This window comes from Panthera onca, chromosome F2 (genome assembly GCF_046562875.1).
Source record: "Panthera onca isolate mPanOnc1 chromosome F2, mPanOnc1 haplotype 2, whole genome shotgun sequence".
Taxonomy (NCBI): Eukaryota; Metazoa; Chordata; class Mammalia; order Carnivora; family Felidae; genus Panthera; species Panthera onca.
The window spans coordinates 34,309,507-34,323,671 of record NC_138356.1 but is presented as its reverse complement, the minus strand read 5'-3'; the positions used below and the strand labels follow the sequence as shown (position 1 = coordinate 34,323,671).

Below are 14,165 nucleotides of genomic sequence, written 5' to 3'. Positions count from 1 at the left end.
AGGGCTTAATCCAAGGTTAATATGACCAAGATCACTTAGCCAATAACAACCTCGAGTTAAGCATCTGACTCTTCTTGATTTCAGCTCAGGTCCTGGATCCAAGGGTTGGTTGTGGAATCGAGCCCTTTGTCAGCTCTACACTGGAGGTTCTCTTTCCCTCTCTGTCCCTTCACCACAAGCTCTCTCTCAAAATAACATAACATAACATAACATAACATAACATAACATAGCATAAAATAAAAAAAAGAGGGGAGGTACCTGGGTGGCTCAGTTAGTTAAGCATAGGACTCTATATCTCGGTTCAGGTCATGATCTCACAGTTCTTGAGTTCAAGTCCCTCATCAAGCTCCACGCTGATGGCACAGAACGTGCCTGGCATTCTGTCTCTCCTTCTCTGCCCCTCACCTGCTTGTGCCCTCTCTCAAAATAAATAAATAAACTTAAAAAAAAAAAAAAAGAATTTGGAAAACTCAAATCTAAGTTTGTCTTACTTTAAGGCCTAACCAATTAAATAGCTAACACTTTAAAGGAAAAATCACACAAAAGTTTAAACAAGTTATAATTACCAAAACTTTTAACTTAGAACAATGAAATTCTGGAGTATAATGTACATTTTCCATCCTGGGTATTCACATGTAAATATTGACAATATTATTTCACAGCTCATAGGACAAGAAATGAGTTTATTATTGTTTTTCTCCCCAAAGCACTGGCCACAAAGTCAGTGCAATCAAACACAAAAACAGTATGTTCCTCAAACAAATGCCAACTAATCCTTTCCACTCAAATTTAGAAAGAATCATGGGTCTGGCATTTTTTTTTTTTTTTTTTACCACAAAAATGCACTAACACAATAAAAATATGGTTAATATAAACACAGGTTAAGTTTTTCCAGGAATAGCCCAAACTTAAAGATCTGCTCTTCCATTATCAGATATGGTCACAGGACTGAGGAAGGTTTAAATGGAAAAAAAACCCAGGCTGTCTCAAACCACTGCCTTAAACAAAAGTTAGAGAAAACAAGCATCAACTTTTTTTTCTTGACGATTTAAAATTAAATCTTTTCTCACAACATTTTTCCCAAGTCAACACCCTTAAGCTAAGCAATGGCTTTCCCCACAAGAGACAGATTATAAATTATGGTCTTCATCCAACCTACTTTCTACCCAAATGACCAAATTCTAAAGTAGGCATACTTCAATCTCTCTATTTTGAGTTATTTTCGCTAAATGAAAAGCAATCAGACTATCTGAAAATTACAATATCTAATTTAACTGTTTCATAGGCATTTTTATAGAAGCAATATCTCTAAGTTTATTTGAGAGGGAGGGAGAGAGGGAGGGAGGGAGGGAGGGAGGGAGGGAGAGAGAGAACACACAAGCAGGTGAGAGGCAGAGAGAAGGAGAGACAGAATGCCAAGCAGGCTCTGCACCATCAGCATAGAGCCCAGTGCAGGACTTGAACTCAAGAACCATGAGATCATGACCTGAGCTGAAATCAAGAGTCAGACTCTTAACTGACAGAGCTACCCAGGCATCCCAAGAAGAAATATCTTTACTCAAAAGAGTATCTTCTTTTGTAGAAGCATGGGGAAGTTTTATTGAACAAGGAAGCCTAATGGATGCTTCTTGCATGGCTACTTCTCCTGCCTACTACTTACATAATCACCCTGTATCAGGTTTCTATAGTTTGTTTGGATCAAGTCATTGGCAATTATCTTAAGCCTCTTTAAACATCTGAAAGGTTCAGATGGTAAGCTCTCTGTTTACATTATACATGTGTTTACTGAACACTGTAGCTTTAAAAACAGTCTCTGAGAACACCAGAACCCCCAAATTACTGATTCAGTCTCTACCAGCAGTTCTAAAACTAATATGTATAAAATCATCTGAGATATTTGTTAATAATGAAGATTCTTGAACTCCACTGTCAAGGACCATACCATAGTTCTCAAAAAGTATTCAGACATCTTGTTTAACAAATACCCCGGATGACTCTGATGAAGGGGCTGCGCACTGATAAACACTGTTCTATACTGTAATTCATCTATTGATGGTATTAACAATTTCTTGCTCCCAAACTGTGCAGCCAAACCATCACCAGCTGAGAAACTGCCAGCCATGTTGAGTCAGTGTCCTTCTCAGATTCATTCTTAACCTTTTAGCAACTTATTTTTTTAAGTTAAAAGGTAAGATCAGACATACTGCTCTGCTCATGCCAAAACTAATCTAAAACTATCTTTGAGTTGAAATGAGTGGTTCACAGAAAAGTGGATTGTTTGAATTTTGCTTATTAGTAATTGTGAAGAGCAATAAAAATGACTTAAGAGCTGCTTATGTCTCAGGGACCAGCTTTCAGCTTTACAAACATTATCTCAATTAATCCTTACAAAAATCCAGTAACAAAAATATTCACTACATTTTACAGAAGAAACTGAAGCAACAATGCTATTAAAAAGCATTGACAGAAGTCAGTTACACCTGACTTTAAAGCTACAGTTCTTAACACACATGCCAAAATGCCTTTAATTCTTAAACTTTAGAAGTGCCACGATCTAGTTTATTACTTTGGTAAAGTATGTCCTACTTTATACAGAGCAAGTTCATTTAATTCTCCTTCCCACACTAAGCACAAAAAATAGTACAACTTGGCAAGCTGGGGTTAACATATGACTGGAGTATCCTACTTCAAGTCAGGACTCAACAGTTTGCTTCCACCCACCCTATTTAATCATAATTATGGGTATACTAAACAGCTATCAAAAGAACTTTTTTCATTAGTTAAATAAAAAAGCTATCACACCTACAATTCTGTTAATGCTAGTACATTTCTGAACTACCCTGAAGAGTCATAGAGAAACACCTTAAGGTAATTCTATCTGTTCCCTTCTTTGCGCTCTACCCTTTCCTATTTATATAAATTGTTTCTCAGTACATTCAATTACCAAACTCCTCCCCACAACAGCCAACATAATATTTTCAGAAATGTGCAGAGATTTATTTACACTAGGATGCAGGAGTTCATTTCTCAGTATACATGAAATGCTTCAAATCTACCTAAATTCTTTAAATGAAATACATTGATTCATTATTCCATCCAGAAACTATACTGTAATAATAATGTAACATTCATCTTCTTCATCCCACTGTTAGCCATAACGTTATACAGTAGATAACGTGAACTATAAAAAAAGAAAATACCACTGAGACTAAGATAAACTGATAAAGCAATGAAGATAAAGTGAGGAAAAACCCAGCTAAGCACTCAGACTCTACTTGTTCCTAGAAAGGATAAAAGCATTACTTTCTGTCTTACCATTCCCGAATGAGAGAAAAGTCCCATCCCAGTCTCTATAAGTGTATGCTCTCCACTGTAACAACTCCTCTCCAAGGAAGAGTGGCTTATCCTAACCTTTCCCCAAGACACTGCAAACAGAAAATAGTATTTGTGAGGCACCAGGTTGCTCAAGGTTTGTCAAGGCCAGAGTGACTCACCAAGGAGCTCTGCTACTGTTAAGCCTCACATCTAATCACAAGGGCTAAGAGGAGGGCTCTCTGCCCACCATAACCCACTCTGCACAGTGTGCTGACTAGGACATTTGTCTTATCCAATTTGGGAGACTTGGGTAAATCACTGCTTCGGAGCAGCCTGGGCTCTGGGTTCTGCACTTTTTTAGACACCACTGCCCTCAAGTAGAGCAAGTCAATTCTGCTCCATTATGGGTGAAACCCCAGAGTTCCAAAATTTTCTTTTCTACCCAAGGATATTGCCAGCTATTTCCATTTGTATAATAAGCCAAATATGCTATTGTTTTTGCATTTCAGACTCCATTTTCCCACTGACAGGCCTAGTACTGAAAGTACTAGGCAGCCTAAGTCTCAGTTTCATAAACAGTTTTCCAGAAGCCCCATTTTGGTGTAATACAGCTGTCTGGTACAATCCTGGGATTCACATACTTGTCTCATCTCTTTCCCTTGAATCTGGGCTGGACCCATGAATTGCTTTAATCAACAGAGGTGGCAGAAATGATGCTATGCTCATCTCAAGCCTATGCCTTAAGAAGGCCTGGTTGCTTCTTCTTTTGCACTTGTTGTGAGTCCTAAGCCACCACGTAAGGCCAGCAAAACTGCTGGAAAGGCCGTGGGGGGGGGGGGGGGGGAATTGACACTATGAGAAACATGAAGAAAAAGAGAGTAAGAGAAAAAAAGAGAGAAGACCAGCTCCCAGCTGAACTGCCAGCTGAATGCAGCCTTTAGAGCGGCCATCAGCAAAACTCAAAATCCTCAAATAAGTCCAGTGCAGGATAGTAAAACAGTAAGCAAATAAGATGGTTGTTCTGGGGCACCTGGGTGGCTCAGTCCATTGAGCATCCGATTTCAGGTCAGGTCATGATCTCGCAGTTTGTGAGTTCGAGCCCCGTGTCGGGCTCTGTGCTGACAGCTCAGAGCCTAGAGCCTGCTTTGGATTCTGTGTCTCCCTCTCTCTCTGCCCCTCTCCTGCTCATGCTCTGTCTCTGTCTCAAAAATAAATAAAACATTTAAAAAAAAATTTAAAAAAAAAAAGGTGGTTGTTTTAAGTCACTTAGTTTTAGGATTGTCACACAGCAATAAATGACCAAAACGATGTTTACCTGGTTCCTTGTGTTTTAATTTTTTTTTTTTTTTTTTACTGTTTATTTTTGAGAGACAGAGAGAGACAGCATGAGTGGGAGAGGGGCAGAGAGAGAGAGACAGAGAGAGAGACAGAGAGAGAGAGAGAGAGACCCAGAATATGAAGCAGGCTCCAGGCTCTGAGCTGTCAGCACAGAGCCCGATATGGGGCTCGAACTTACGAGCCGTGAGATCATGACCTGAGCCAAAGTCAGACACTCAACCGACTGAGCCACCCAGGAGCCCCTGGTTCCTTGTGTTTTTACCTAATTTGTTCAAAACTCAGAGAAAAGGAGAGAGATGAAATTAATTATAGTCCCAAACATCCACACAACCATGTAAGATAAAGTCTTATGCCTTTCTTAATGTTAGTGAGTCTACTAAACTCTGAGTTCCAAGAGTACAGGCTTCATGTTTTTCCTCTCAGCACTGTACCCCAGCACCCAGCACAATACCTGGCATGTAATAGTTAAATAGGCTGTTATTATGAATAAACAATAGGTTTAGGGAATGTCAAGACAAATGTTGGTTTTCCTTCTAACTTAGGAATTATCTGGCATATGGTTTCACATAATATAGTCCAAAAGTTGCTTAATCATGTGAATCTGAAGTGTATACAAGAGCTTTAATGGCAAATCTTTTTTTAATGATAAAGCTTTTTATGTAATAGTAAAAATCACGAAACATCATGACACTTTTGGAAATCACGTCTTGATTTATATGCTCCAAAAATACAAATTTTCAGAAACTGGGCTTTTATAAAGGAAGAACAAACTTCATCTGTAAAAACAGCTGAATTAAAATCAAATTTTCAGGGGCGCCTGGGTGGCTCAGCTGGCTAAGCATGTGACTTCAGCTCAGGTCATGGTCTCGCAGTTCATGATCTTGTGGTTCATGTGTTCGAGCCCCACATCAGGTTAGCTCAAGCCCCGCTTCAGGTGAGCCCTGCTTCTCTCTCTCTGCCAGTCTTGGGATTTTCTCTCTCTGCCCCTCACTCATTTGCGCCCTCTCTCAAAAAAAAAACAAAAAAACAAAAAAAGACAGAGAAAAAAATCAAATTTTCAGAAAGAAATTAATATTTATATTTCACCAATGTACTTTTTCAAAAAAAAAAATCAACTTTAGCTCTTTTCTTGACAGGTTAACTATTTTGTGATGAATACTTACAAATTTCAAAATTACCCAACAACAGCCACTGCTATGAGGTTACCATTTTAACACAAAGGAAGTAGACAAGTTCACATGTACATAGTACAAAAGTTTAACACAGATTCCAAACAGATAAATTCTAACTCCTCACATATAGCCTTCAGCTAAATTTTCATTGTAGATGAAGAGTTAGTGCAAAAAAAAAAAAAAAAAAAAATTGCTGACCTAGGAACAAAAATATGAGTTTTAGCTCTAGTTCTAATTTTAGCTACCTACAAGTCATACACTTGAAAAAATGTTTTAACTTCTTTGAGCATCAATGTATTCATCTAAAAAGCAATAATTATCTCCTGACACATCTACTGCTCAGCTGTCATGAGAATCAAATGATAGTCTATATAGCCATTATGGAAAAATGTCAAATGCTATACAAATGTAAGATATGATACTCTTCTTAATGCCAGCAGAGAAGAAAAATCATCTATGTATGTGCTTTTGCTAGACATTTTTCCTCCATTAAGTATTAGCAACTACTTCCTTCAACACCACTAAAAAGGCCAATTTATTTTTTCCACTACTTGTTATTACATCATATTTTTATAGAAATGGTAAAAAAGACCCCAGTCTTTCTAATAATTATGGAATCAAAGTTTCTAGAGCTATGCAAGACACTAAATAATAACTTGTTCAGGTTCCCTTCCAGGAAGATAATCTTATAGGTGGAGAAAAGTCAATTATTTACTAATCAAATTATGCTTTAACCATACTAGGAAGAGTTAGCAACTTAATCAAATGAAAAAATGCACTGATTAGGACCCCACACTTCTTTTGTAAAGTTTCTATTTTCACTTGATAAGGCTTCATGTATGAAGTAAAATGAGTATTCTTAAGTAAGGCATACCTGAATACAGAAGACAGAATAAAGATAAAAGTTCTTAAGGTTTCTTATTTCATTTACCTTCCCCTACCCACAAACCCAAACTGAGATACAAAGGAAATTAAAAAGTAAATGACTGGTCTGAAATTGCTATCTGCTGCTCTCCATACACCCCATTCATTCTGTCTCACTAGCACTCAAGCACATGGAAAACAAGAAGGGTACAGACAGTTCAATGAAAATCAAAGACCCAAGAATCACAGAAGGTTAAAAACCAGAAGGAACCTCCAGGATCATTTAGTCTTACTGATGAGGTCACTTAAAGGCAGTAACTATATGCAACTAATGCTAAATCATACATCTAACAAGAAAGAAAACCATCAGTGTCAATCAGCTGCTGATTCCACTTTATACTAACTGAAACACTGAGGGCAAATCATTTAACCCCTTGGGTTAATTTGTCGTTATATAATAGCAAATAACAGCATAGTCAAAATTCTTTGTAAGCCATAAACCACAACACAAATGTAAAGAGATATATACATAAGTGTATATGAGGTAAGTCTCTATAGTAAGGGTTATCAGTAAATGAAAGAATTTGAAGATTCAATGGTTTTAAAAGCCGCAGTTAATTCTGAGAGTTGCTCCTAGCCCAACCCATTGACCCACAGGTTCCATGGATAAGCTTCAGGTGAGTTCAGGTTCATGGACTTCTCTAAAATTACATTCACAGGGGCACCTGAGTGGCTCAGTCGGTTAAGCGTCCGACTTCGGCTCAGGTCATGATCTCGCGGTCTATGGGTTCGAGCCCTGCGTCGGGCTCTGTGCTGACAGCTCGGAGCCTGGAGCCTGTTTCAGATTCTGTGTCTCCCTTTCTCTGACCCTCCCCTGTTCATGTTCGTTCTCTCTCTCTCTCTCTCTCTCTCTCTCTCTCTGTCTCAAAAATAAATAAATGTTAAAAAAATAAATAAATAATTTAAAAAATAAATAAATAAAATTACATTCACAAAGCACAGGTTCATACGGAAGTTTTCCAGGCCAGATTTTTTTAGTTTAACCAAGGATTAGTAATTATCAAAAGGTTGAGAACTGCTGTAAAGTAACATACGTTTGCCAAAGATAAAGCTTCCAAAGATGTTGCTCAAAATGGTATTTTCCCAACCTAGATCAGAATCTTAGTTATTTTTACTTTCTTCATTTCTCTCTCATCATCAAATTCTGTCTTCAACTTCCTTCCTCCTTTCCATTACTATTATGACAGCCATAGTTCATACCCCTATTATTTATGACCACAGCAATCAAGAGGTCTTTCTCCCTCCAGATATCTACCTCAATTCACACTACACATTGCTGCCAAATTCATCCTCTAAAAACAAAAGTTTAATCATTTCATTCGCAACTCAAAAATCATCTGTTAAACCCCCAACGCCTACTAAATCCAAGGTCATCAGCCTTGCATTAAAAGCAATCATAAACTGGTTCAAACTTTTTACTTCAATTTTTATCACCCTTTATGTTAGCACAAATACTTTATGTTCCAGCCAAATAGAATTACTTGCCTCTCCCCAAATATATGAACTCTGTGCTCTTTTCTCTCAGTCCCTTCTCTCTGCTTGGATTACCTTTCTCAGCTTATCTTTTTAATTTTTTTTTTTTTAACATTTATTTATTTTTGAGACAGAGAGAGACAGAGCATGAACGGGGGAGGGTCAGAGAGAGAGACACAGAATCCGAAACAGGCTCCAGGCTCTGAGCTGTCAGCACAGAGCCCGACGCGGGGCTCGAACTCACGGACCGAGAGATCATGACCTGAGCCGAAGTCGGACGCTTAACCGACCGAGCCACCCAGGCGCCCCTCTCAGCTTATCAAAAGTCATAATCATCCTTCAAAACAAAGACTTCAGAAGCCTGAAGGCTCTATGAATTAACACCTCTCACCCCACCTTGCTAAATATGATGTGAGCTCTACCCCCTCCCAATCTGAATTCCATATGAAATTTAGCTATGTATTAAAAGACACATGGAGCATTTGTGTATAGTCCTACCTGCCTAACTAGTCTGTGAAGGCAGAAACTGCTATAATTCGCACCTTTACATTCCCCCTAATACCTCACACAGTCATGCAGTAGATGCAAGGAAGTAAAAGAAATTTCAGCCTTCATGGGGTAAACAGCAAAAATTACTATCTCTTTGCAGGCAGAGAACCTACTTGCGACATCCTTTATCACACCAGGCTTCCAAAAAACATAACCTTTTTTAAGTCCTGGTGTTGGATGTCTTATAAACAGTTTTGCATTTTACGGAAAGGACTACTTGAAAACATTAATAAGCTACATATCAAGTAACTATTCCACATACTTTACACTTCTCAATTTGAGTAGCTCCCAACACTTGGTCACTAAGGTTTCACTTAAAAAATATATTAACTATTTACGAAAAGTGATAATTTCCAATCACAGCTACGTACCTACTTAATGGCTAAAAACAAGTCACAAATAAAAGAATGCCTTTGTTTTTTAAAAGGTGCATTTTGCTTGTATAATACAGAGACTTAGGTAAAGTGGATTTATACATCAGGATGAATTCTTGCAGAAATCCGCAAACATTGCACACCAGGCACTTCAGGTAAAAAACCAAAGGGGGATAAAAGATAACTTTGTACATTATTCTTTTCCACTATTACCAATAGCTTTTTAAAGCAGAAACTCAAATCTTCTTGCACATTAGCCTACACAAAAAGATAAAAATTTGCCAAGCAGAAAAAGAAAGCCATATCAAGCCCCTGGGAAATATTTTAACCTGGAAAGTAAAAATGTCAAAATAATAGATACTTGTCTTTGGTAAGGAAGGTTTCATATAATTATGGGAGCATTGGACGCTCAACTCTAAACGATGGAGTAAAGAGAAGACTGATCATTTAAGGGCTGTAAAAGCAATGGGCAAACTACAAAATTAAAAAAAAAAAATCAAAGATGAAAGACGGTCCAAGTCACAGATAAGGACTACTAAAAACTGCAAGGTCACTGGGATATACCGGGTCACAAAGGTGGAGGTGGGGGTTGTGTTGGGGGGGGGGGGGGGGGTACTGCAGAGTCAGTGAAGAAGCCGGAGTGATTTAAACAAAACAAAACAAAACAAAACACGTCATTAAAAGACGTTCGAAGCCTGGGAGTCCTTGGTTTGGGACGGCAGAATTGCGGTGAAAGTCAGGGCACGGGCAGTAAGTCCATACACTGGTGTTTTTCGGAGAGGTGTTAAGCAAAGGAAAAGAAGGTAGAACGCTGAGAAGGCTAAGGAAGCTTGAGAAGCGCGGCTGCAGAGTCACGGAAACACTTCGCTCCAGTATCATTAGCTCGGGCCTGTGCCAAGGCCAACTCGGGGCAAGACCCGTGACCCCACCCCAGAAAACTCCCGGCCCCTGGGCTGGAGAAGGCAGCCAGGGCGGCGCGGACCGTCCCCGACGGCCCCTCAGAGGGTCCCGCCCCGGGGCTGCCAGTGCCGGGCTACCGGCACCGCCGAGAAGGCTCTGGGCCCGCGCCCCCGCCCTGCCCGCACCCCCAGTCCCCTGCCGAAGCGTCCTTACCCGGCGCGAAGCTGTCGGCTCCCGGCGGTCGAGCGACCAAAGCAGCGGCGCCTCCTCCAGCGGCGGGCGCCCTCACCCTTCCGCACCCAAGATCGCCATCTCGCAGCAGGCGCGGCGGCGGCGGCGGCAACAGCCACCCAGGCGTCAGCCCCGGCAGCCCAGGCCGCCTGCAGCCACTGGGAACCCGCTCGCCGCGCTCGCCGACACCCGACCCTCCCCCCACCCCCACCCCGGCCACGCGCCACCCCCAGCAGACCCCACACCTCCCTCCTCAAGAGCGCGCCGCGTGCTCGCGTCGCCGGCGCCGCGCCGCGAGCGCGCGCCTCCCCGCCGGCCCCGCACAGCGCGCTGCGCCGCGGCCGCCTAAAACCTCCAACTCCGGACGCGGAATCCGGCTTCCCGCGAGCATGCGCAGCGAGGGCGCCCTGATGATGCTTTTGGAAAACTCCGCTCCTCCGGGTCTTTGGAGCGGTCGAGAAGAGGTAGAGGGCCAGCCAATGGGAGAGGGGGGCGGGGCCCGAACCTGTGGAAGGGGCGGGGCTGCCGCTGAGATTTGGGAAGAGCCTGTTCTAAACTAGGGGTAGGTGCTGCTGACCTGACTTTCCGGTTCAGGGCAGAACCCGTGAATGACCTCAAGTTAAGTCCTCGGGACACTGGCGTTCTTTTGTTGAATGCTTTACAGCAATTATACTCCTTGACCTCAGTATCTGACTTAGAACCCATTGCAAGAGTAAATATTGCATTTAACAGATTAGATGATCATACTGGAAGACTTTTACTTTATTTTTATGAGTAATCAAAACATTCACTCCCCCTACTCCAGTGTGAGTACAAAGATAAATCAATACTAAGCAAGTGCGTGTGTCAATGCAACAAATTCACACAGCAATACCATGGAAAAGTGTCTGTTATTCCCATTTATACAAACGAATCAACTAGTCCGGAGGAGTGATGTTGGTACAGTGTATTGCTTTTAGAAGAAAGGCCACCCTGCAAATAGAAGTCAGTGGTGGTGACCACATTACTCACCAGATGACCTGGTCTTCTACTTAAGAAATAATAAAGGCCATTGAGCACGGGTTTCTACAATTTTTGCTTGATTTCCTCACCCAAACCCCACAAATTACCTACATCCACACCAAAGCTTATTAGTTTTCCTTCTGTCTAAAAAGCTGGGTATCCCTGCTCCTCTCCAAAGCAAACCTCTTTACTGTCTGCTCCTTTCTGTGACCCCCTCAGCATGATCATGTTTTAAGTCTTTTCTGTTGTAAATTTTTCCTTGACTTTAAAACCTGTTTCTAGTTCACTCTCTTCTTCCATCCTAATTAAGCTTTTAAAAGAATTGTATACCAAGAACAACATCAACACCCCATGAACAATTGTAGGATTGAATAACTCTTGATTGAATGAATGTACATTCTCTTCCTCTCCATTCCATCAGTTTCTACACACTGAATTCCTACCAGGGTTCAATGTACAATAATCCACTATGATTATTCTAAAATATACATCTGAACATGTCACTTCACTGTTTAAAATCTTTCATTGGCTCTTCAGAGCTTTCAAGAGAAAGATTAACATGATCTTCAAGGCCTCTTTACTCTTGCATGCTTGGTTCCTCTGTCTTTGGGGTTCAGAGCTCTATCTTCAGAGTTTCCTGATTGTGTTCACTGATCTCTGCTGTAATGAGTACTGATTCTTCTAACCTTTTCCTCACCATTTTGCTTGTCTAATCCCTTTAAAAATAAATTCAGGAACATGCTTACAAGTGCAATCTCTGATACTACATACACATACTCAGCAGAGGTCTGCACTCCATCTCCAGGATGCCTATAGACCTCCTTCCACTTCCTGCTCTACTCTCTCATGTTCAGCTCCCCTGAGTCTTAGTTTCCCCTTGGTTTACTTCCATTCAGAAGCTCCTAACAGTCACCTAGGCCCCTAAATTGATAGCCAATATTGAATCAGCTTTTCATTATTCAACATTTCTTTGGTTTCAAATGAATACTATTATAAATAAGTATCTTTTTATAAATCATTGTCTTTAGGGCACCTGGGTGGCTCAGTTGATTAAGTGTCCAATTTCAGCTCAGGTCATGATCTCACAGTTCATGAGTTTGAACCCCACGTAGGGCTCTGTGCTGACAGCTCAGAGCCTGGAGCCTGCTTCAGATTCTGTGTCTCCTGTCTTTCTGCCCCTCCCCTACTCGCGCTCTGTCTCTCTCTTTCAAAAATAAACACTAAAAAAATATTTTTAAATAAATCATTGTCTTTGTCCTTACTTATTCTTAGTTTAAACCCTTGAAAGTAATCAGATGTGTGAACACTTTTAGCCCTTTTGAAACACATTGGCAAGTTGCCTTCCAGAAAGAACATAGGCTTGGGTGTCACATTGCCTGGGATCAAAATGCATTTCTGCCACCCAGGAAGGCCACATTCAGACTTCCATGGGTCTTTGTGGACCTCTTCCTCCATAAAGCAATATCAAAAATTACATTCATAACTACATTGATATAATGACAAACATATTAATAACATTAATATTATACATTAAAACATTTTCTTCAACCAAACCATTCATTTTTTTCCTTTCTGATTTTAAAAGAAAATAAAACATTTTTATGGGCCCTTAAAGTATGGCAATCCTGAGGCACCATGCCTACTGACGATTGGATAGGTCAATTTTGCTGCCACCTACAAACTATGAGATTTGGCCAAATTCCTTCATCTGACAGTGCCTTAACCAGAAAATTGGTATAATGCTATGTGATGTAGTAAAAAGCAAATGAATTGCTATAAATAAAATACCTAAAATTTTGTGGCACATAATCAATAAATTACTGTTGTTACATTGCTATTGTCAATTTTCCCAAAGCACTGCTTGAGAGTATATGATTGTCCTTCACTGTGCCAAAGTCATGATAGTATATTTTCATATGTGTAAATATGTATCCTACTGTTAGTCCATTGTTCATTTTCTTACTGGGGTATTCACAAAAAGGCAACTTATATGTATGCAGATATTGATCCCAGATAAAACGATTGATCTTTTCCATCTTTGTTTTCTTCTATTATTTGTTGCTTCACAAGTCCTTTCTCATCCTTAGATTATATCATTCACCTATCTTTATATTTTTCTAATGTTTGATAATTTCAGTTTTTTCATTAAATAATTTAATCCTTTCAGATGTATTATGGAATGATGATCTATTTTGTATTTTCTCTGTGATCTTCCCCAGCTTGTTTGTTAAAGAATCCTTCTCCAACCATGATTATTTTAAAATGTGCCCACAAATTTATTGATATGCCTGCCTTTATAGCGTAGAGACTCGGGGTGCCTGGGTAGCACAGTCGGTTAAGCATCCAGCTTCAGCTCAGGTCATGATCTTGCAGCTTGTGAGTTCAGGCCCCACGTCAGGCTCTGTGTTGACAGCTCAGATCCTGGAGCCTGCTTTGGATTCTGTGTCTCCCTCTCTCTCTGCCCACCCCCCCCCCCAAAAAAAATAAATGAACATTAAAAAAAATTTAAAAAGTAGAGACTTATTAACTTCCAAGTGAATATGAGTTGTACTCAGTGACTTGCTTCTAATGGATACAATACATCAGAAGTGACAGGTAGTTCCAAGAGTAAGTCTTAAAAAGGTATTATGACCGCTCCCCTACTCCCTGTCAGTTCACTTGCTCTGGGAAAGGCAATCACCATGTCGTGAGGACATGTCAGGTAACCTTATCAGATGCCCACACAGCAAGGAATAGAATATCCTGCCAAAACCCAGCAAGGATCTGAGCCTCCTGCCAATCTCCATGTGATTAAATCATCTTGGAAGCAGTTTCTCCAGCCGCAGTCAGGCATTTAGATGATGCAAACATCTTGATTTCAACCTCATTAGAAAAGTTGAGTCAGATC

General features: G+C 40.4%; 1 protein-coding gene across 4 annotated transcripts in view; it reads right to left on the bottom strand.

Annotated features, from left to right (window-relative positions):
* The window catches only part of WWP1 (WW domain containing E3 ubiquitin protein ligase 1), a 133,998-nt gene extending 123,627 nt beyond the window's left edge, over nt 1-10,371 (bottom strand). For 2 of the 4 annotated variants that reach the window (XM_060610833.3, XM_078441486.2), the window contains exon 1: nt 10,259-10,370. The gene's annotated coding sequence lies outside the window, so the exon portion shown is untranslated. Of the gene's footprint in view, nt 1-10,258 lie in introns of all 4 variants that reach the window. The other 2 variants (XM_060610839.3, XM_060610835.3) reach the window with 2 other exon arrangements.
* Nucleotides 10,372-14,165: the final 3,794 nt, after the last annotated feature.